Source organism: Echinops telfairi, unplaced genomic scaffold, assembly GCF_000313985.2.
Source record: "Echinops telfairi isolate 266 unplaced genomic scaffold, ASM31398v2 ScPeMD7_6273;HRSCAF=7185, whole genome shotgun sequence".
In the NCBI taxonomy this organism is placed as follows: Eukaryota; Metazoa; Chordata; class Mammalia; order Afrosoricida; family Tenrecidae; genus Echinops; species Echinops telfairi.
In genome coordinates this window covers 666646-689986 of record NW_022110173.1, presented here as the reverse complement: position 1 = coordinate 689986, position 23341 = coordinate 666646, and positions in this window count along the sequence as shown.

The following is a 23341-nucleotide window of genomic DNA, read 5'->3' as shown; positions in this document are numbered from 1 at the left end:
AAGGGAGACATCAAACAGTGAAGGACATGAAAAAATAATAATTTATAATTATCAAGGGCTCATAGGGGAGGGGGAGGAGAAGGAAAAAATGAGGAGCTGATACTAAGGGCTCAAGTGGAGGGGAAATGCTTTGGAAATGATGATGGCAACATATGTGCAAGTGTGCTTGACACGATGGATGGATGGATGGATGGATGGATGGATGGATGGATGGATGGATGGATTGTGATAAGAGTGTGTGATCCCCCAATGAAATGATTTATAAAAATAAAAATTAAAAAACCAGTAGCAGACATAAATCTAAGGTCAACATACAAGACATCACCACCTAGATGTTGGCCCACCTTGTCCTATGGAGTTGCTATGAGCCAGCATCAACTCCATGGCAGTGAATTTCATTTTTTTTGGCAGTATATAAAAATACATAACTGAAAATAGGGAGACAGAGATATCAACCTGCAATGAAGACAAATACAAGTATACATAAAGGAAAAAGTGCAGATATAATACGTTTGAATGAAAAGAAAGACAATTAGTTCGCAAGAGAGAACAGATTGCCTCTAAGTATGGGGATAAAGAACATTAACCTTAAAGAAAATGGGGAAACCTCATAACAAAAAGAAAATCACCAAAAACAGTAAAAATAGTTAAGTAACAGCAAAGAAAAAGGACAAGAACATCTACAAACAAAAAGAACTCAGGAGAGAAATTTATAAAGAACAAAGAAAGTAATACTGCCATTAAAAATACAATAAAACGACAGCAACAAATCCACATATATCAATAATGACACTGAGTGAAAAGTCCCAGTCAAGAGACAGAGAGTAGCAAAATGGTTAAGAAATGGTTGATATGCTGCTTGCAAAAAAACACACCTTAGACACAAAGTGAGAAGTAGACTAAAGATCAAAGAATGGAAAAATATAGATCAAGCTATTGACAATTTTTAAAAAGAGTAGCAATATTAATCCCCAATAAAATAATCTTTAAGGCAAAATCCATCATGAAAGATACAGAAGGAAAAAGAAAAGAAAGATAGAGAAGAGCATTACATAATGATCAAAATAAACACCTAACTCGGCACCTTCAACTATAAATAATAGGACAAGGAGAAAGAGCCATAATAAACATATACTCTCCTAATGAGAAGCCCTCAAAATCTGTTAATTAAACTCATAAAGACTTGAGAGAGAATTAGACAATACAACGATAACAGGAAACTATAACAGCCCACTCGATGATCATTGAGAAAGAAACTCAACAAAGATACAGAAGAACTAAACCACACAGTCTGTCAACCTGACCCCATATCCTGGGACAGACCCCACCACCTAACAACACATTACACAGTCTTTTCAGTGCACGGGAACATTCTCTAGACGAGACCATACACTGGACTACAGAACAAACCCAATGCCATCAAGTGGATTCTCACCCAGTGACCCTTCGAGAAAAGGGAGAACTGCCACTGGGTTTATGAGACTAACTCTATGGGAATCGGAAGCCTCAACTCTCTCCCACTAGACCACAAACAAGCTTTCATCAATTTTAAAACACTGAGATACTACAAATAATTTTCTCAGAACACAATGCTATAAAGTTAGAAATCAACAATAGAAAGGGCAAGGAAAAAAGATCAAATACATGGAAGTTGAACAACACTCTGTTTTAAAATCACTGGGTAATTGATGAAAACAAAAATACAACATCCAAAACCTTTGGGACACAGCAACAGCAGTACTCCAGAGGGCAATTTACAGCAATAAATGTACACATGAAAAAGAACAATCAAAATAAACAGCATCCTCACCAATTAGAACAAGAACAACAAACTAAACCTTCGCTGACTTGGAGACTAGAAATTAAGGAGATTAGAGTCGATCCTAAAGGTCAACAAACAGCCTTGAACTATTTACAGGCTTTTCTTTTGTGTGTGTGTGTTAGACAGGGTTCTCTAGAGAGATAAAACCAAATTCCTGATAATATATATTTATTTATAAAGATAATTAGATATATAACGAGAAATGAAATGTTATATCATAAAGATAATTAGATATATAACGAGAAATGAAATGTTAAATCATATACAGGTAAATATACAATACAAGAAATAAACAGTTAAATTAGAAGCACTATAAATGGCTTAGTGCAACTCACATCCATGAGAGAAAGTTGAGAGACTAGCAGTCCTTCAAGTCTCTATCTGATGCCAGATCTTCCTCTATTTGTAGAGAGAGCTAGGCTATGTCAGCACAGCAGCCAATCACAAGGCAGGTCACCAATTGCCAGTCCCCAGCTCCAGAGAAGTCTTAAAGGGACCTCAACTTACAGCAACACAGTCCACAGGCTAGGCGGCCCACAGGCTGTGTAGCCTTTAAATTGAAGCACAGAACAAGCAAGGCAGCCGCACACTGGTCCGATGATCACAGAGCGAGAGACAAGAAAGGCAAGGCTCACCAAGCCATCCATCTCTCCGCCCCTCAGTCAATCCCACCTGCGTTTATCAGCCAGGCTGGCACAATAAACTATCTCAGTGTGATTGGTTGTTTTGTTGTTTTCTATTATTGTCTATTGTTGCTTTGCTTTTCTCTGTCTTGTTTTTGTGCATGCTGTTATCTCTGTATGTCTATCTAGATAAGATAGGCTGGATGAACAATCTGGAGGAGAAAACAATGGTACTGACAGTTCCTGGGGGACATGAGAGACGGGGAGTAGGGGGAAAGGAAGTGGTGTTAACAAACCCAGAGACAAGGGAACAACAAGTATCTAAAATCAATGGCAAAAAGGGTGTAGGAGGCCTGTAGGGCTTGATCAAGGGTAATGTAACTGAAAGGAATTACTGACACCCAAATGAAGGCTGAAAATTATAGTGGGACAAGAAGAAAGGAGAAGGAAATAGAAGAAAGAACTAGGAGTCAAAGGGCATTTATAGAGGTCTAAATACAGGCATGTCCAATGTAAATATATTTATATATGATGATGAGGAATACATCTATGTACATATATTTATAGGTTTAGTATTAAGGTAGCAGATGGACATTGGGCCTCTACTCAAGTACTTCCTCAATGCAAGAACACTTTGTTCTTTTAAACTGGCATTCCATGATGCTCACCTTTCCGACACGATTGCTGAAGACAAAGTAGGTACATAAGCAAATATGGTGAAGAAAGCTGATGGTGTCGGCTACCAAAAGATATTTTGGGGTCTTAAAGGCTTGAAGATAAACAAGTGCCATCTAGCTGAGAAGCAACAAAGCCTACATGGAAGAAGCACACCAGCCTGCGTGATCACGAGGTGTTGATAGGATCAGGTGTCAGGCATCAAACACCCAGAACAAAAGAATCATATCATTGTGAATGAGGGGGAGTGTGGCATGGAGACCCAAAGCCCATCTGTAGGCATTGGACATCCCCCTTACAGGAGGGTCGTGGGGAAGAGACAAGCCAGTCAGGGTGCAGTGTAGCACCGATGAAACATACAGCTTTCCTCTAGTTCTTTAATCCTTCCTCCCCCACCCCCACTATCATGATCTCAATTCTACCTTACAAATCTGGCTAGACCAGAGCATGCACATGGGTACAGATAAGAGCTCGAAACACAGGGAATCCAGGACAGATAAACCCCTCAGGACCAATATTGAGAGTAGCCATACCAGGAGAGTAAGGGGAAGGTGGGGGGGAGAAACAGGGAACCCATCACAATGATCTACTATAACCCCCTTCCAGGGGAATGGACAACAGAAAAGTGGGTGAAAGGAGACATAGGTCAGTGTAAGACATAAAAAAAAATTTGTAATTATCAAGGGTTCATGAGCAAGGGAGGGTGAGGAAAGGAGGGGGGAAATGAGGAGCTGATACCAAACCCTCAGGTGGAAAGTGTTTTGAAAATGATGATGGCAACAAATGTACAAATGTGCTTGACACAATGGATGGATGGATGGATGGATGGATGGATGGATGGATGGATGGATGGGTGGATGGATGGATGGATGGATGGATGGTGATAAGAGGTGTATGAGCCCCCAATAAAATGATTTTTTTAAAAGAAAGAAAGACAAGGGGGAAAAATGACTAGAGTAAATTAATCAGAAAAGAAACAGAAAAAATCAAGAAGGAAAGCTATTGGCTCTTGGGAGCAAAACCAAACCAAAGCCACTGTCACTGAGTCCATTCTGACTCATAGCAGCCAGACAGGGCAGGGTAAAACTGCCCCGTGGCAAGGGGGAGGGGAGGAGGACAAATTGGGGAGCAATTAATGAATCTGGGAGGGAAGAGGGGCATTAGAACTGACTGTGATGATTACATACAACTCTTTTAAAATGATTTAACGATGGAAGTATATGAAATATAACTATTACATCAAGAAACTACTGAAGGAAGAAACCGGATTGACCTGCGGTTCCTATGGGTGAAGGGGAAGATGCTTTGCTTTGCTTAGGGAGCACTGAGTTCATTTTAGTGGTGGGACAATTTGGAGAGGGAAAGCAGTAACGGCTTTACAACATGAAGAGTGTAATCAATGACACTGAATTTATACAATGACACTGCATTCAACAGAAGTTGTTGGTTTGGAGAATGTTTTATTATGCGTATTTTTGCCAAAATTAAAAAAAAACATTTATAACAATGAATACAGGGAAAAGGAAAATGTTCTAAAGGTGATTGTGGTAAAGACTGTACAATTCTCTTGGTATGGTTGAACTATTGAATTGGATGATATGCGGATGTGGATGGCAATAAAACTGGTAAAAAAGGAAAACCACACAACAGACCCGTAACAAAAGAAGAGATCAATCAAGCCATTAAAGCTCTCGCAACAAAAAAGTGCAGGGCCAGAGAACTTCACTGAAGAATTCTACCAGGCATTCAGAGAGAGGTTACACCAATTCTATACAAATGATTTCAAAATATAGAAAATGACGGCAACCCCCCAGACTCTTTTTATGAACTGAGCATAACCCGCTACCAAAACCAGGCAAAGACGTCAAAATAGAAAAGTGCAAACCTATATCCCTTATCAATATAGATGTAAAAATTCTCAACAAAATCCTGGTAATAGAATCCACTAACAGCAACAAAATTACATCATGATCGAGTGGGATTCATACAATATATGAAAGGATGATTCAATATTAGGAAAACAATCAGTGTAACCCACCCTATATTTAAAATAAAATTAAGAACAACACCATATCAATTGATGCAGAAAACATGTTTGATAAAATCCAACATTCATTCTTGACAGAAACATTCAATGAACTACAAATACAAGGGAAAATTTCCAATGTAATAAAGGCCAACATCCCGTTCAATGGAAGAAACTAAAAGTATTCCCCCAGCAAGTGGAAACCACACAAGGATGTCCTTTGTCACCCTTATTCAACATTGTGCTACAAGTCTTAGTCAGAGCTATTAGACAACAAAAAGACAACAAAAGTATCCAAATTGGCAAAGAAGTAGTAATACTCTCTCTATTTGCAGATGATATGATTCTATATGCAGGAAACCCAAGAGATTTAACAAAACTCAGTTGGAAATAATCTAAATATTGGGCAGCATGAGAGTGTACAAAACATACCAAAAAACAATTAAATTCCTGTGTACTAAAGAAGAGAGCTCTGATAAACCAATCAAGAAAGCAATTTACATTTACAATATTAAGGCAAAAGATGAAATACTTAGGAATAAACCTAACCAGAGAAACAAAAGACTTACATATGGAAAACTACAAAGCATCACCACAAGAAACCAAGAGGCCCACATAAATGGAAAACTGTTCCGTGCTCATGGATAGGAAGGCTCGATATTGTGAAAATGTCAATACTCCACAGTGTCATTTACATGTATTTTGTAAATTTGATTCAGATCTCAACGTGATTCTTTAAAGAAATGGAAAAATTAATTGCCAATTATATATGAAGAGGAATGATACTCAGGATTACTGAAAGCATTACTCAAGAAGAACAAAGTAGGAGGGCTCTCACTTCCTGACCTCAAAACCTACCACACACACATCAAAAAAAGAAAGAAAACAACCCAAAAAAGCTTATTATGCAGCCACAGTAGTCCAAACATCCTGGTACCAGTACAATGATAGTACTGCAGAAAAATAGAATAGAGAGCCCAGAAATAAATCCATAAACCTACAAACAACTGATCTCCAACAATGGGTCAAAAGCTATCAAGTGGGGAAGAGATGATCTGTTCAACAAATCGATTGGCAAAATCAGCTCTCCATCTGCAGAAGAATGAACCAGGACCCATCCCTCACCCCGTATGAGTAAATGAAAACAAACTCAAGATGGATCAAAGGCTTAACTGTAAATACCAGAGCGATAAACATCATCAGTGAGATAATAGAGACAAACTTCAGGACTCTAATATGGGGCATAAACCCACTATCAATATAATGGGGAAAAATCACACAGCATAGAAGACAAACAGATGACTGAGATCTACTGAAAGTAAAATACCTATGTGCATCGGAACATTTCATCAAAAGAGAACCCACTGACTGGGGGAAAATGTGACAATATGTCATACAAGAGCCTAATTTCTAAAATCTATAGAAAATTCTAACACCTCAACAAGAAAGAGATGCATAATTCAACTGAAAAACGGACAAAGCACATGAACATACAGCTCACCAAAGAAGACATCCAGGAGGCCAATAAACATATGAAGAAATGCTCAAGATTAGTAGCCATTTGGGAGATGCAAATCAAAAGAAGAATGAGTTACCACCTTATACCAGCATTGACAGCAAGGTAAAAACCAAACAGACACAAAGTACGAAAAGCTGGAGAGGGCGCTGGGAGATTGAAACCCTCATACACTGCTGGTGAGCAACCACTGTGGAGAGCAATACTGCACTACCTCGAACAACTGGGAACAGAAATCCCACATGCTGGGTCATACACCCGAAAGAAGCAAAAGGCATAAAACAAACACATATGCATACTCATGTGCATCACAGCACAGTTTACAATAGCAAGAATATGGAAACAACCTAAATTCCCAACAGTTTCTTCATGGATAAAGAAACTTTGCTAAACACATGAACAAAGTGGGCTACAGGGCCGGCCCCAATCAGAGGCAAACTGACCCTCTCCCTAGAAGTATGTGCTACGAGGACAACACTAAACCTATAGGTTAGAGAGAGGGGGCTGCCTGCCACACAGAAGCAAACCAAGAATGAAAAAGAGAGAGTCAGGGTCTAGACCCCATACCAGCACACCAAGTCTTAAGGACAATGTTCTGCTCACACCCTCCCTCAACATAAGAATACTTTGTTCTAACAACCTGGTATTCTGTGATGCTGTGTTAGGCAGTTCTCTAGAGAAATGAAACCACACTTATGATTTTAGATATTTATATAAGAGGATAGGCTTATTCAACAAGAAGGAACATAGCTAATTTGTGCACACACATCAGTACAAAGGGTTCAGTTCAACTCACTTCCATGGAACAGCTAATGTACTGGAAGTCTTTCAACTCACGCGGGCTGCAGGGTCCAAGGTCAAGGAAGCAGAAAGCAGAGTCCTTCTTGGACAAGGCAGGCAGAGTCTGGGCAGCAGGCAGTGGAGGGGGTCACCAATAGTCAGTAGCTCAGGGGCTTAGCAAAGCAGGGCCAGATGGAATATCAAACAAAACCATTGCAAGACAACAGAATCTACCAGCCTCAAGTTCTAGCAATGTGCACACCAGCATCATGGTGAAGCAGGCCTTTAAGGAGCCTCAAGCTCCAGCAGACACGATCCACAGATTGGCCTGGCCCATAGGTAGTATAACTCACAAGTTGAGGCAGAGAATTAGCTATAGCAGAAGCAGCAGGCTCCAGCAGGCTCCTATCACCAGAGACTGAGAGAGAGAGAGAGGCAGGCCTTGCACAGCCATTAATCTCTTTGCCCTCCAATCAAATTGTGACGTGATTAATCCCACATGTTCCTATTGGCCAGGTTGGCACAATAAACCTACTTATCACAGTCCACCCCTTGCGAGCTTGGCACCTGTGCACAATTCTTTAGCCATATATAATTTCCAGACATTAATGAAATCACGCTTACACCTAACATCATACATCTATCATACATATAAATGAAAACACACTGAATCTAATTGTATCTGGTATATCATACATGAACAAAGGAAAGATATTCAATAAGCACATCTAAAGAAGATAAACTGACAATCACAAACCTTGCTTTTGCAATTGATCACGTGGTCCTAACTGATAGGTAGAACTACCTTCTTCTACTATTCATTCTGTATTTCCTTTGCCCTCTGCCAGTACCTCAGTGTGCCTGGTGGGGTGACCCTGAGGGGTCTGGGTCATTAGATGTCCTGTCAGGATTGGGTTGCTGTAATTTACCATTTACTTTCATCACAGGGCATGGTAGCACTAAGAGTCGGTATATGGGATCTCCTGGATTCCAGACATATTCTTCTTTACCTCCATTATATAACACTAGTCCAATTTCTCCTTGTTAATCAGGATCAATCACACCACTCAGTACAGTGACACTCTTCCTGTCCTGTTGATCCAAAGGCATCAGGAGGAGCCCAAAGTGGCCAGGGGGCATTCTCAGCTGGAATCCGTGGAATCTGTGCTGTTCCTGGTTGGGAGAGTTCCTTCCTTCGGGACCAGGACCTCCAGGCCTGAAGCACATAGGGTTGTTGGGACAGGAAGCAAAAATGCTGCAAGTGTATCACTAAGAGTAATAGTGAGTGGTGCCACTGCAGCTTCCACCCCTTGGTTCCTGGATCTGTGAATCCTGGCTATTGGAGACACAGCACCATATACTGGCCACTGGTTTAGAGCGAATACAGCTTCCTGGAGAACATTGCCCAGCCCTGCAAGTTGTTGCCACCTAGTTGGCGCCGTAATTGTGTCTTTAGGAGGCCATTCCATCGTTCTATCAAGCCAGCAGCTTCAGGATGATGAGGAACATGATACAACCAGTGGATTCCATGAGCATGGACCCATTGCCACACTGCATTTGCTGTGAAGTGAGTTCCTTGATCTGAAGCAATGCTATGTGGGTGACATGCCGGTGGATGAGGCATTCTGTAAGTCCACGAATGGTAGTTTTGGCAGAAGCATTGCGTGCAGGGAAGGCAAATCCATATCCAGAGTAGGTGTCTATTCCAGTAAGAATAAAACGCTGTCCCCTCCATGACAGAAGTGGTCCTATGTAATCAACCTGCCACCAAGTTGCTGGTTGATCTCCCGGAGGAATGGTCCCAGATCTTGGTCTCAATGTTGGTTTCTGCTGCTGGCAAATGGGGCATTCAGCAGTGGCAGTGGCAAAGTCAGCCTTGTGCCCATTGGGCGATAACAGGAGTGGCGGAGGAAAGAGGAGGACCAGTCTCCACAGCGCGTGTCATCTTATCCACCTGATTGTTCAGAGGTCACCCTTTGGTGAGCGTTCACATGAGACACGATTATCCTTACTTTCTTGGCCCATTCAGAGAGGTCTATCCACTCTTTCCCCACACCTCCTTGTCACCAATTTTCCAATCACTTTCCTTCCATTTCCCTGACCAGCCAGCCAAGCCATTAGTCACAGACCATGAATCAGTATATAATCTCACATGTGGCCATTTCTCCTTCCAGGCAAATGGAGCGACCAGGTGCACTACTCGAAATTCTGCCCATTGGGAGCATTTCCCTTCACCACTGTCCTTTAGGGAGATCCCAGAAAGGGGCTATAGTGCTGCTGCTGTCCACTTACGAGTGGAACCCGCATATCATGCAAAGTCATCAGTAAACCAAGCATGAATTTTCTGTTCTTCAGTTAACTTATCATCAAGAATGTGGGAAACAGAAAAGTGATTCTCCAGGTTGTCCCCCTACAATATATGCCAAAGCTAAGGAGCTGCTTGCTAACACATGGTCAATGACTATACATTTGGAGGTCAACTGCTTGAAGGTTAGCTCCCTCAGTGTTATCAGCCATCTAAAGCAATCAGACCCTATAGTTCTTCTCCACCCTAGGTAGGGCCCACTCCCTTCTGAGAAGGATTGTTCCCCTGAAGGAGGGCCCAAAGACAAGGTCAAGCCAACTCAGGAAGGACCAAGGTTAGATTGCCATCTTGACTCTAGAGTCCACCCATCTTGTCACATGTGTGCTCCTAGTGGCTCCCCTTCCCATTTTATGAACATCCCTGGCTCATTCCCCTCCTGTTGCATGTATGCCTATTGTACAACCCCTTCCTGTTATGCATGTGGTTACCTGTAATTAGAGGAGCTTGCACGTCCTGGAGTGTATAAAAAGCCTTAACTGGAAATATATTATATCTCTGCACAGATCTGGCTGGTGAGATCATAGCCATCCTGGAGGTGAGTGCGTGCATGCTTTATCTTGTCTAATGTCTTTTTAATTTTACCCCTCAATTATACCCCTTGGACCTGTTCGATTGTGGGGGCTGGAGGTCATAGGTGCAGACTTGGAGAAGGAAAGTGCTGTGACAGGAGTGGAGGCTGTGGGCATTTGGGCCACTTCTTCATGCAGCTTACTTGTACTTTCAGGTCTGGGAATTGACTAAGTGATCGTGACTCCCTATTCTGCTGTTCACCTGATCTAGCATTCTTCTGCCTGTAGAGATCACATAAATGTTTAGTAGGTTTCCCATGTATTTCACTTCTAGGGACACCATGGCTAAGTAGCCAATTCCATAAGTCCATAGGAGACAGGTTGTTTTGATTACTACTGGAACCTTGCTGTCCATTATGATAACCACTCCCACCTCGTCTCTATTGAGTCTGTGCTGATATCTGGTCCCTACTGCTAGGGGACCAATCAGCCCCATTGTAGGCAGATGTTGGAGTTCGCTTAGGGCAGTGCCCACTGTTAATCCTGGTGCGCATAAAATAGCAATCACAGGAGTCGTCAGAGATGCTGGGGCTCACTTCACAAACCTGTTCCTTATGGTTGTGGTGAAAGGTATGTCCTCAGGGCACTCCTTTTGGGGTCTGTGGGATTATTCTGATAGATCCATTCTAACCTACCAATTTCCCTAAGCTTTTGGATGCCTTCTTCTACAATGTATCTAGGTAGGTCAGGTACCTCAAGTTGGTCTAATCTAGGCCATCTGGCAGCCCATGTTTCAGTGAGCCAACCAAATAAAGAATTAGACCCTCTCTTAACCCCTCTTGCTGAGACACTGAAGGAAGAATCTGTGCTTAGGGGCCCCATATCAAGAAACTCAGACTGGTCTAATATTACATTCCTTGCACCAGTACCCCACACCCTTAGTAACCATTCCCAGGGATATTCCCCAGGCTGCTATTGGTACATATTAGAAAACTCAAGCAGATCTTTATGAGTATAGCACACTTCTTGCTGAGTCATCATCTGAATCTCACCTTTAGGAACATTCTGAGATTTTTTTTCTAGCTACAGGTCTAGCGGAACCAGTGGGTGGTGGGGGTGCTTCCTGGGGACTCTCAGCAGTATCTTGTAAGGCAATGCTCCAGATGCAGCCCCACCTGGCATTTCAGCTTGAACAGTTTGGTTAATCTGATCAAGTGTGAGTTGTCTTACTCAAGTATGAGTGGATTCATCTCCTCAGGTGGAAGGGGTGGATCTATTGACTAGGGTGGCTCAATCAACTCTACAGCTCAATATCCTCCTCTTCTGGATCATCAACCCATATGTTCCCTCCCATGCAAGGCGACAGAATTCACCAGCCTCAAATTTAGTGACGCAGGCCCGGATGGGATAGTGAACGAAACCAGTGCAAGGCGACAGAATCCAGCCCCTCAAGCTCAAGCAATGTGTGCACCAGCAGCATGGCAAAGCAGGTCTCAGAGACTCAAACTGTAGCAGACACAATCCATGGATCGGCTTGGCTCACAGGTAGTGTAGCTCACAGGTTGGGGCAGAGATCTAGCTATAGTAGCAGCAGCATGCTCCAGCACGCTTTAATCACCAAAGCATAGGAGAGAGGGGAATGGGCCTTGCAGAGCCATTTATCTCTTTTTCCTCCAATCACATTGCAACCTGAATAATCCCACATGTTCCTATTGGCCAGATTGGCACAATAAACTTATCTATCCCAGATGCTCACCCTCCCAGCACTATCACTGAAAACAAAATGGGTACACAAGCAAATGTAGTGAAGAAAGCTGACGGTGCCCAGCTATCAAAAGATAAGAGTGCCTGGGGTCTTTTTTTTTTTTTTAACATTTTATTAGGGGCTCATACAACTGTTATCCCAATCCATACACACATCAATTGTGTAAAGCGCATTTGTACATCTTTTCTCAAAACATTTTCTCTCCATTTAAACCCCCGACATTAGGTCCTCATTTTTCCCCTCCCTCCCCGCTCCCCCCTCCCGCATGAGCCCTTGATAGTTTATAAATGGGTATTTTGTCACCTGGGGTCTTAAAGGCTTTAAGTTTAACAAGCAGCCATCCAGCACAGAAGCAACAAGCCCACATGGAAGAAGCAAGATAATAAGGTATCAACAGGATCAGGTAACAGGCATCAGAAGACCCAAAACAAGCAAACAAACAAGCAAAATAACATTGTTGAGAACAAGGGGGTCAGAGCAGAGACCCAAAACCCATCTGTAGACAATGGGACATCCCCTCACAGAAGGGTCAACGAGGATGAAGTATGGCACCGATAAAACACAACATTCCTCTGGCTCCTCTAGGCTTCCTCACCCCCCACTCTCATGACCCCAATCCTGCCTTCACTGTGGACTAGGCAGAAACATGTACACAAGTACAGATAAGAGCTCAGGACACATGAAATCCAGGTCAGATAAACCCCTCAGGAATAGAAATGGGAGTATCGAAACCAGGAGTGTAGGGGGAAGGTAGGGAGAGGAGGGAGGAAGAAACTGTGGGGGATGGGAGACAAAGGTTGATGTTAGAAATTAAATTAACCACAATTTATCATTTATCATGGGGTCACAAGGAGGGGAGGAGGGTGGGAGGGTAAAAAGAGGAACTGATACCAAGGACTCAAATAGAATGCATATGTTTAGGAAACAATGATGGGAATATATATGCAAATATGCTTGATACAATTGATGTATGGATTGTTATAAGAGCTGTAAGAGCCCCCAATAAAATGATCTTAACAAATAAGAAGAAAAGAAAGAAACTTTCCTAAATACACACAATGCATCATTAAAGAGTACTGATGGACCGCCCCATGAGCAGACCTGGAGCGCATTGCGCTGAGTGAAATTAGTCAACCACAAAAGAAAAAAAGTTTTATGAAACTGCTTTTTTAAAAGGAAAAATCAGGACAAATTCACACCCAAAGACACAGACTTTGACAGTTACCAAATAGGGGGAGGGAAGGGAAGGAAGGTGGAGCGCTAGGCTAGAGGGAAGACCGGCGTTCACTCAGGTGAAGGGAAGATGGTATTCCACAAGGAGAAGCAGCGTAATCACAACAGGAGCCTAGTGCAAGCTAGTAAAAGGATTGGTAAGGGGTAAGCGTTGAATAGACAATTGATGATCTGAAAGGCACATCCCCACCTGATTCACCCTTAAAAAGTGTTTATAAAGTCTTATTGATAGACTCGAAGAAATTAAAGAGATTGTGTCATCAATAAAACAAGAACAACCTGTCCAGATAAAGGAGCAATTAGAGACTGTGGAGGAGGTGCCTAGGAATTAAATGAACACAACACATGAATTTTAATTCCTCTTCCTTCCCTCAGTGAAAACAAACTCAGCTTCTTCACTATTGTATTTTCCAATTTATTTCCTCGTGGCCTTTTATGAAATCAGGTTTGAGCCTTCCAATCTGGGCTCATAATTGTAAAGGAAAGGATGGAATTATAAATTATAAAGGAAAGGATGCAATTATAAAGGAAAGGATGGAATGTCCGTATTTGCACTAAGATATTAAAGGGGTGGCAGTGGGAACCAATGCATGACCCTCGTGACGAGAGGAAATGTCATAAGCATAATTCAGGATGCATGATCTAGCAACCTTCCTTCCAATGAGTATGTTCTTACTCAAGAAGATGCAAGATTTTTACACAAAAATTGCCCCACGTATACTTCTCACCCTCTCAAAAACTGACAACCAATTACCTCATTGGCCTGGGCCTCCGTGGGATTGGCTGCCTCCTTGTTCATGACGTCTATGGGTGGCAGGCAGAGCACTCTCTTGTAGCAGGTTTGAAGCAGCTCTGCTCTTTCATCTGGAACTAAGAGGGGCTTGAAGTACCTAAGATTGAGGGTGAAGCATAAGAGTAACCATTAAATGGTGGCCAGAAATAATAGCTGTCGCAGGGCAGGTGAAACAAAGTGGAGAGAGAGAAAAGAGACAGGGGGCATTGGTCCAAAAAGAAGGAGACAGCAGAAGAAAAGGGTGGGGAGAAAAAAACCCAGAAAGATGGAAAGTAAGGAATAAAGGAAAAGGAAGCATTTTTATTGCAGACAAGAGGGCCTGATATTTTAGTGGTGATATATTATTGCTTTTCAGTTGACCAAATATTTAAGGAACGCTAAGGACCACCACTCATTGGCTACTCTTCTGCTTCTCCCTGGACACAGGGATGGAGATGGAGGCACTGAGTCAAGGATAACCCTGAAAGCAAAAGGGAGCCGGGAATGCTGCAGCACAGCAAGCGTGAGACTCCGTTTCTGCCAGGTGCTCCCAAAATATCACTCAACAACGCTTGACCCCAAGTAGCAGCAGACATTGTCCAGTAGACACCCCTGCTTCCTGGGGACTCCGCTTTGGCTCGAGACAATAGTCGGTGAGAGGTGAGGCGGGACTAAGAAGTGCACCGGGAGATAAAGGCAGAGCAAGGGGGATAGAGAGGGGGCCGCATGGTTACTTGAAGTCCGTGATGACACGCATGGCCTTCTGCCTGATGGAGCTGGAGATACAGTTCATTGGCTCCTCCTTGATCAGTGCCTGTGAGCCCCGCCCAACAAAGACAAATGGTATCGTGAGTGTTTTTGAAAAAATAATTAAAAAGCCATCCTCCCCTCCCTTCCCTCCCAGACTACATTCGCAACAAAGTACCACCGAGAATCTTCAATTATGTCCAAAGACTCGGCTTTTAAAGACAATCCATTCCTCCTCTTCCCAACCACCCCTCCCCGCTCAGCAGTCACCTCCTCTCTGCACCTTCGCACCCCTGGAGCGTGGCTTACCATCATGAAGGTTACAGCTTCCACTTTGTGGGGGAGCGAGACTTGCAGGGTGCTGGACAGGTTGCTCATGGTGCGTGTCACCTTGCCGAGGGACTTCAGGTAATCCAGCTTCAGGTTCTTATCCTGAACCAGCAAGTATGCTCAGAGACCTCTCAGGGTAGGACTGTCCTCGAGCCAGGGGAAACTACCTACCCAAGAACCGGAGCTGGGGAGCTAAGCCTCATTAGCCTTCCCTGAATGGCATCCCTACACCTCCCGGGCAGCTAAGCACAGGGAAAGCCTGTGGCCTTATGCAGCAGGGAAGGTCAGCCCCAACCACCAACTTCCTTTGTGAAGCTTCCTCTGCGTGTCACTTTTGAATGCGGATATGTCTGCTTCTTTATCTCTCAAGATATTATGTCTCTGCTGAAACTCACTGCCATTGAGTCAATGCCAACTCATGGAGACGCTAGAGGGCAGGGTAGAACTGCCCCTGTGGGTTTCCGAGACTAGAATTCTTTACAGGAGTCGTAGGCACCATCTTTCTTCCACAGAGCAGCTGGAGATCTCGAACTATAGACCTTGGGGATCACAGCCCAACCTATAACCACTACACCACCAGGGCTCCAGGGTTAGGTAGCAGGGTTGAATGAGGGAGAGGAAGTCATCATCCTAGCCCCACCCTCACGTGAGCCTCATTCAAGGCTTGCCCTTCTTCTTCTGAGGGGAAGAGAGGAGGACAGGGATGGCGGTGAAGACAAAGACTAAGTAGGACGTACCTTTTCCACAATGCAGTCACTGTAGTGTTGCAGGACCAAGATCAAGATGGCATCTAAATACGCGCATATGGATGCCTTTGTCTCTAAAATAATCTTACTGTAGCTTAAGTAGAGGGTGTTACAGACCAGCCCCCATTCCTTTTGCTGGTCTTCCTGTAAGAGAAAGGGTGACATTTGCCTTCTCCTCTGGGCCTGTTGGGGAAGCCCAACAATAGCCCAGAGGCCATGGAAGGGGAGACAGGTTATCAAATGGTGAGCAGCTGGCAGAGTAGAGCTGTGATGGGGGCTGGAGGGAAATGATGATACCAGGGCCGGAGGCGGGAGTACGGGAAAGGGTGGAGACCAGGAAACCTTCCCAAGGTTGACCAGAGGAAGAAAAGAGGCATTCTGGGTGAGTCTCAAGGCCTTAGAGAAGTGGGAAGGTTGCAGTGATGGAAGGCTGTGGATGGGAGGCTGGCACAACCCTAGGGAATGCTACATCACCTGCAATTGCTTGAGAATGGGAGATGTGTCCTTGGTGAGTGTAGTACTGAACTCTTGCAGCTCGCCCAGGGTTATCTTCAGATATCTCCGGGACACGGTGCTGAATGCCACAGCAATGCCCTATAACAGAGATAGCCCCAGCCCCTTGCCATTGCTTAAGGAGAGCCAAGCACCTACTATGCACCTCCCCACCACCACCACTCCCCCTGACCCAGGGATTTAGAGGAGAAAGAGAAGAGAGATTTGGACCACCAGACCAGAACTTTTTGAAATCCAGGCAGATAACCAAACATCCTTGCCAAAAGTAATTTAAGAAGAAAACTATTCCAGATAACGAAAAATTAGAGGCACAAAATTACAACATTCTCGAGATTACCGCATCTTACATTACATTACAGAATGGAAAATGCGTGTATGCATCAGGAATTCAGAGAAAGGTTGTCCTGACCAAGGTCAAGACCGAAAGGAAGAAGTAACTCCGTGAATAGAATAGGCGCACATGGAACAGACACATGGATGGAAAATGAGAAACAGAGAGGTGATGGAAGGGAGGGAAGACTTAGAGACATTGCCCATCCTTCTAGCCTCAAAGACCAGGAAATAGCAGGAATTCTGATCCAAGTGGGCAGGTACAAAAGGGAGCTTTGTCTAGGGGTGGTAAGGGGAGGAACGGCCTCCTGGACGCATTGTGTATGGTGTCATGGTGGATAAGTGAGTGAAAAGGTTGGTAGTTGTTGATGAGTCTGAATGTTGGGGCTAGAAGTGTAGATCCGGGAATGAACGATTTAGGGCTGCTGGAAGATCCATGGAAAGCATGGGACTCCGTAGTTCCTGCCAGGAACTGCTTAAATCCTTTTGCCCAATAGTAGGCTCTCTTCACTTAAATGTTTGTCTGTTGAGCCAATCCTGAGAGCTCACGCAAAAAGGCGCATTACTCAACACTCAAGACAGACACACAAGAACGAAGAGTTTGCCGACGAGTTCCTTTAGGATTCTTCCTGGGGGGGGAGGTGCCAATAAGGTGGTTTGCAACCAAAAGCAAAGTAACGGGGAAGTGGAGGTTGTTCCTCAAGAAGGTTTGAGGGGTGAATGGGCCTTGTAGACTTTCGGTCAAAAAACAGAGGGAAATGTTTGCCGGGGTAGAAAGCAGAGGGTAGCTGAATATCAGAAGGGGTGGGGTAGGGTTCTAGTCTGTTCCTCTTCTCGTACCCAGCCCCCTTAGCCATGGGCTTCCATGCCTGGGTTTCCCTCATCATTGTCATAACTTACCCATGCTAGTGCTTGGTTAGTGCCAGCCTTACATGTGTTTTCTCAACCTCACAGTAAAGTTCTGAGTTTGCTATTATCATCCGCATTTTGCAGACAACGGGAAATACAACCCTTTTCTAAGTCTAGATTTGAGTCTCCCCAGACAGGAGTCCCAGACCCAAATGCATGACCTCTCCACCTGGCTCTCCCGACAGCATCTCAAACTCTTTGTACCCAAAGTTGCATGCATCATCTTATTCCTCCCTTTCCCCATCGCTGCCCCATCTCAGAAAAGGATACAATGATCTGTCCAACCAAGCACACCAGACCCAGGAAGCATCTTTCCTCACTCTCTTTCTTCCCACATCAGTTTGTCCCAATTCCACTCAAGCCAGATCGCCAGCTGCTCCCCAGCAATGCCCCCCAAAGTTCTTCCCATGTCTTGGCCCACAGTGTTATGTCCAAATCATATTGCCTGCTCTCCTCCTTCTCCTAAACTAGGCTCCAGTCCCAACCACCGCCAAAGTCACTCTATGTGTCCCTGTCCACTGCTATAGCCTTAAGCAAGACGACTCTGTCTAGTTAGCTCTGTTGGCTTAGTGGGTGAAACGTTGGACCGCTAACTGCAAGTTCGGCAGTTCAAACCCACCAGCCATTCCAGAGGAAGACGATGTGACAGTGTGCTTCTGCAGCGATTGAAATCCCTGAAACTCTATGGAGCAGTTCTACTCTGTCCTATAGGCTCAGAAGAGGCTAGACGGCGGTGTCACTCTATGGAACTGTGTTCTTCTGCTCCATGTCTTGTCTCCCCGGTGGTACAGCCTGCAACGGGAGCCCAGGCGGCAAGTATTTTATCTACTTGAGCTCCGTAAACACTTGATGCTGGCCACGGTGGGGAGAGATGCTCCGGAGACTCTAGCAGACGAGACATCTTGTAGAGATGAGGGCACGAGGGCAGTGTGATGCCAACAGCCACCAGCAGTCAACACAGAGAGAGAGAGCCTCTGGGTGCCAGGCCCTGCTCTACATGCCTTTACATCGCTCATCCCCCAAACCACAGTGGGACACACATCGCTCGTGGTATTCCTGCCCAAAATACACAACCTGGATCTAGTCGTGAGGCAACAGGAGCCCAGCCCAAGCTGAGGGCGGTCTGCAAAACGAAGGGGCTGTGCTCTCTTAGAATGCCAAGTTCCTGAGAGACAAAGACAGATGAGGGACTGTTCGAGAGAAATGACAACGAAATGCGCTATTTGATCCAGAACTAGATAACAGGAAAAAAATGGGGGGCAGCATTTGCTCTAAACAACCTTTGGTGGAGCAAAGCCCGTGGGTTTTAAAGGACAACGCTCATTCCCCGCCTTCGATCACTGTACAGTAGTGATGTAAAAGAATATTTTGAGGAGATGTACCCTAAAATATTTAGAGTAAACAGGCATCACGGCTGCAACTTCCCAAAATGATCCAGAATACAATAATAGTATGTCATCACTATGCAAATAACAGAGGGCGGGGAGAGGATATAGCAAAGCTCAGTGAAATGCACCCTTTTCAGAAGCTGGGAGGCATATACTGAAATCCTTTGTACTTTTTTCCTTTCTCTCGCTCTTCAGCGGAGCCCTGGGAGTGTGGTGGGTTACAGGTTGGGTTGGCAACCCCAGCTGTCCAGGGGAGAAAGAGGCTTCCTGCTCCGGTACAGATTCACAGTCACCGAATGCACAGGGCAGTCCTACTCTGTCCTGTGAGCTTGCTGAGTCAGAATCGGCTCAAAGGCCGTCAATTTATTTTTTCGGTAGATCTGGGGTTACAGTGTTGCTTTAAGTGTGAGATTCTTTCAAAATAAAGTGCTTCTAAGAGAGCATCTTTTGAGGAGGTCAGAGCCCCAGCCCCGTTTTACAGAAGAAGAAAAATAAGGCGCAGAAAGGGAGGTCCCCTAGCTTACCCCAGGCACACCCCCCTGGCGGTCCGGCCAGAAAGGGCCAAGCTTTCAGCCCTTGGCCATCCTGCCTTTCAAGCCAACTGCCCCTCCCCCTTTCCCGGGGCCTCCCCTCACCTCCCTGTCCAGCAGCTCCTCGTGAGTGGTCTTTAGGATGGTGGTCAGCATCAGGCTCACCAGTCTCTGATTGTTTGAGGTCCGCAGGGCAAAGCCAAAGAATTTATATAGGAAAACCTACAAGGAGCAGAAGGATCTCTTGTGGCACAACAGCTACGTTCTGGGCTGCTAACCAAAAAGTCAGTGGTTCAAGCCCATGCAGTGGCCCTGTGGCAGGAAGGCGACAGGCAAGACAACCCGATGGGGCAGCTTTAGCCTAGACCACATGGGGTCCTCTGTGAGTCACAGGGGCTCAAGGGCGCTGAGCAGCACCCAGAGGAGGAGGACAGCAGGGTGAGCAGAGCTCAGAGCAGCCTTGATTCACCAGGAGTCGATTTGTAATCAAGTCCCCACTTCTTACCATCCCAGGCTTCACACGGGTCCCTGGGTTTCTGGGGCTTCTGACAAAATGACAATCTCATGGGGCTGAGGTTCAAGCGCTGGGAAGAGAAAGCTGCATTTCCAACTTCTCTTTGGGTCTGAGCCATGCTGTAGAACGTTCTGATACACATTCTTCCCTCGTTCAACTAGGTCAGTGGCTCTCCACCTTCCTCATGCCGCGACCCTTTCATACAGTTCCTCATGTGGTGGTGACCCCCAACCATAAAATTATTTTTGTTGTTACTTCATCACTGTCATTTTGCTACTGTTATGAATTGGGTGACCCTTGCGAAAGGGTCGTTCCATCCCCAAAGGGGTGGTGACCTACAGGCAGAGAACCGCTAAACTAGGTAAGAAAAACTGTCCGTAAACTTGTGTCAGTCAGCTTCCCAGTGGGAACAGTACTTGGAAGCCCTACGTGGTTGCCAACAAAAAGGCTGGGGGTTCAAATCCATCCCGAGGTGTCTTGGAAGAATGGCTTGGAGATCGAGGTCTAGCAATGCAATTGTCGAAAACACTTTGGAGCTAAGCTCTGGAAAGCACGTGGGTCTGCAGAAGGGGTCACCGTCGTGAGTTGGTGCCCCATCCAGATCCAAAGGCCCTTTCTCTTGTATTAGCTACAGGCACCAGGTATCCCCATCTTCTACATTCTTCTCTGGGTCCTTGGGTCACAGTGGTCTCCTTGCTTGGCCCTGTGGGGAAGGTTTAAAACTTCCCACCTAAAAAAGACAAAACAAAAAAAAACTTCCCACTTGCCTCCTCGCCCCATAGCCACCATGGAAGCCTGGCGTCAGAGACAGAAAGGGATGTGTTGGATTAAGAAGACCACCACCACCACCACCCTCTCTCGTCAAAGCTGGATCGAGCCTGCGGTGCAGTTTCCACACTGAGCTGCCCTGGGACCAGACGGAGACCAGCCGTTCTCAGAAACTCCATCCTCTCAGCTGCTCCCTTCCTTCCCCTTGTCCCGACACAAGACGCCCTGCCTCCAGCTCTGCTTCCAGGAAGCCCGGCCTGAGATTCCGACTTCACTGCCTAGTTCATGACTCTCAGCTAGGGGGCCTCTTGTCCCCGTGTCCCCAGGACTGAGACTGTCCATGCGAAAAGCAGGGCAAACGGAGATAGATGGAGAACATAGCACTCGCTCTTGCTCCCAGCTCCCCGCCTGGGCTGAGTGGACACATCCCTCTGTTTCTACACTAGCCCATCACACTGATGATAATGGCCCGTTTCCTTGTGGAACGAGACAGTGTGTTCCCAGAAGGCAGGGACTGCATCTTTCACATGCGTCTCCTGCATCCAGCACTGTTGGCACCCAGCCCATCTTTTAAGGTTGTTTTTTCATTTTATTGGGGACTCTTACAACTTTTGTCACAATCCTTACATTGCTTGCATCAGGCGAATTTATACATGTTGCCTTCATTCTTTTCTAGACATTTACTTTCTATTGAGCTCTTGGTATCAGCTCCTCTCCCCCCCACCCACCCTCATAACCCCTTAGTAGATTGTACATTGTTATTATTTTCATCTCTCACACCCACCACTGTCTCCCTTCCTCCATGTTTTGTTGTTCTTCCCCATAGAGAGGGGTGTGTGGTTATGTGTGAATCATTGCAGTCAGTTCCCCCTTTCTCCCTTCCTCTCCCCCGCTTCCCCCTACCCTTCTGGTATCAAAAGATACAGCATCTGGGGTCTCAAAGGCGTGAAGCTACACAAGCCACCATTCAGCAGAGAAGCAACGACTCCCCATGGAAGAAGCACACCCCTGGTGCGATCATGAGGAGTCATAAGGACCAGGTAATAGGCATCAGCAGACACAACAAAAAACAAACCAAAAAATATTTTGAGAACGAGGGGGGGTGGTTTGGAACAGAAATCCAAAGCCCATCTGTAAGCAATGGGACAAGCTCCCCAGAGAGGGGCCACAGGGAAGGGATGAGTCAACCAGGGTGCAGTAAAGCATCGATGAAACACACTATATTACCTGGTTCCTTGAGGCCTCCTTACCCCCCACTACCATGACCCCAGGGCTGCTTCTCACTTCAGACTAGACCAGCCCATCTTTTTAAGGACCAAACTCATAAGTTCAGCATCCCTGCTCGCCGAGCTTCTGCACCCTCTGGGGACCACACACAAAGTTAGCTGACCTACAGAAGCTGCTTCATAAAGATGATGCGCATCCGACTAGGTTGCCACCTCCCTTCCCCCAGAAGCATGCACGTCAGAGGACAGCACTGGGGCGACAGCTGGGGAGAGGGGCGCGTCGGATCAGAGCACACGGGAGAAACAAAAAGGGATGGAGAGGGAGGGGAGGACATCCTGGCCCACCAAGCCCCGAGGACGATGTTCCTGCTCAGAGCAGACAATGCACAGGGAGGACTGTAGGGCCAGTCACACCATGGGACACGGCGTCCCTCACTGAACCATGGCCCTGCGGGGGACAGCATTGGAGACACAGTGCAGGAAGAGTGCACAGTCTGGCGCCATCACACTGGGGCGAGGCACCGAGGGCATGCAGCAGAGCAGCAGGGGAGCAGAGTGATGAAACGCCTAGGGAATACAAAACTTAGACTTGGAAGACAGTGTGTCACCCCATCCGACTCAACTGGAAAACATTCATAAAGGCCAACAAACAGACCTTGAACTATTTATAGGCTTCTCCATTTTTGTCAGTGGCTTTCTTTCTGTTATTGTCATTTTGTTTTTTGCTATTATTGTTTTGTTGGTTTTGACTTCTTTTGTTGTTTTATTTGGCTTTGCCTGGTTTTTGCACTTATTAATGTATCTGCATATCTATCTAGATAAGATAGGTGGGATAAATAATTCAGGGATGAAAGGAACGGGACCAATGGTTCCAGGGGGGTATGGGAGAAGGGGAGTTGGGAGAAAGGAAGGGGGAGGGGAGAACCAACCCAGGGACCAGGGAATAACAAGTGAATGAAAATCAATGGAAGGAAGGTCATAGGATGCCTAGTGGGGCTTAATCAAGGACAATGTAGCAGCGAGGAATTACTAAACCCGAATGAAGGTCGAACACGATGGTGGGGCAAGAAGAAAGTAAAAGGAAATAGAGCAAAGAACCCGGAGGCAATGGACATTTATAGAGGCCTAAATACAGGCATGTACATATGTAAAAATATATATAATGAGAGGGGAATAGAACTAGGTACTCATCTATGTGATAAGAATTAAGGTTGATAAGAATTAAGGTTGTAGATGGACATTGGGCCTCGACTC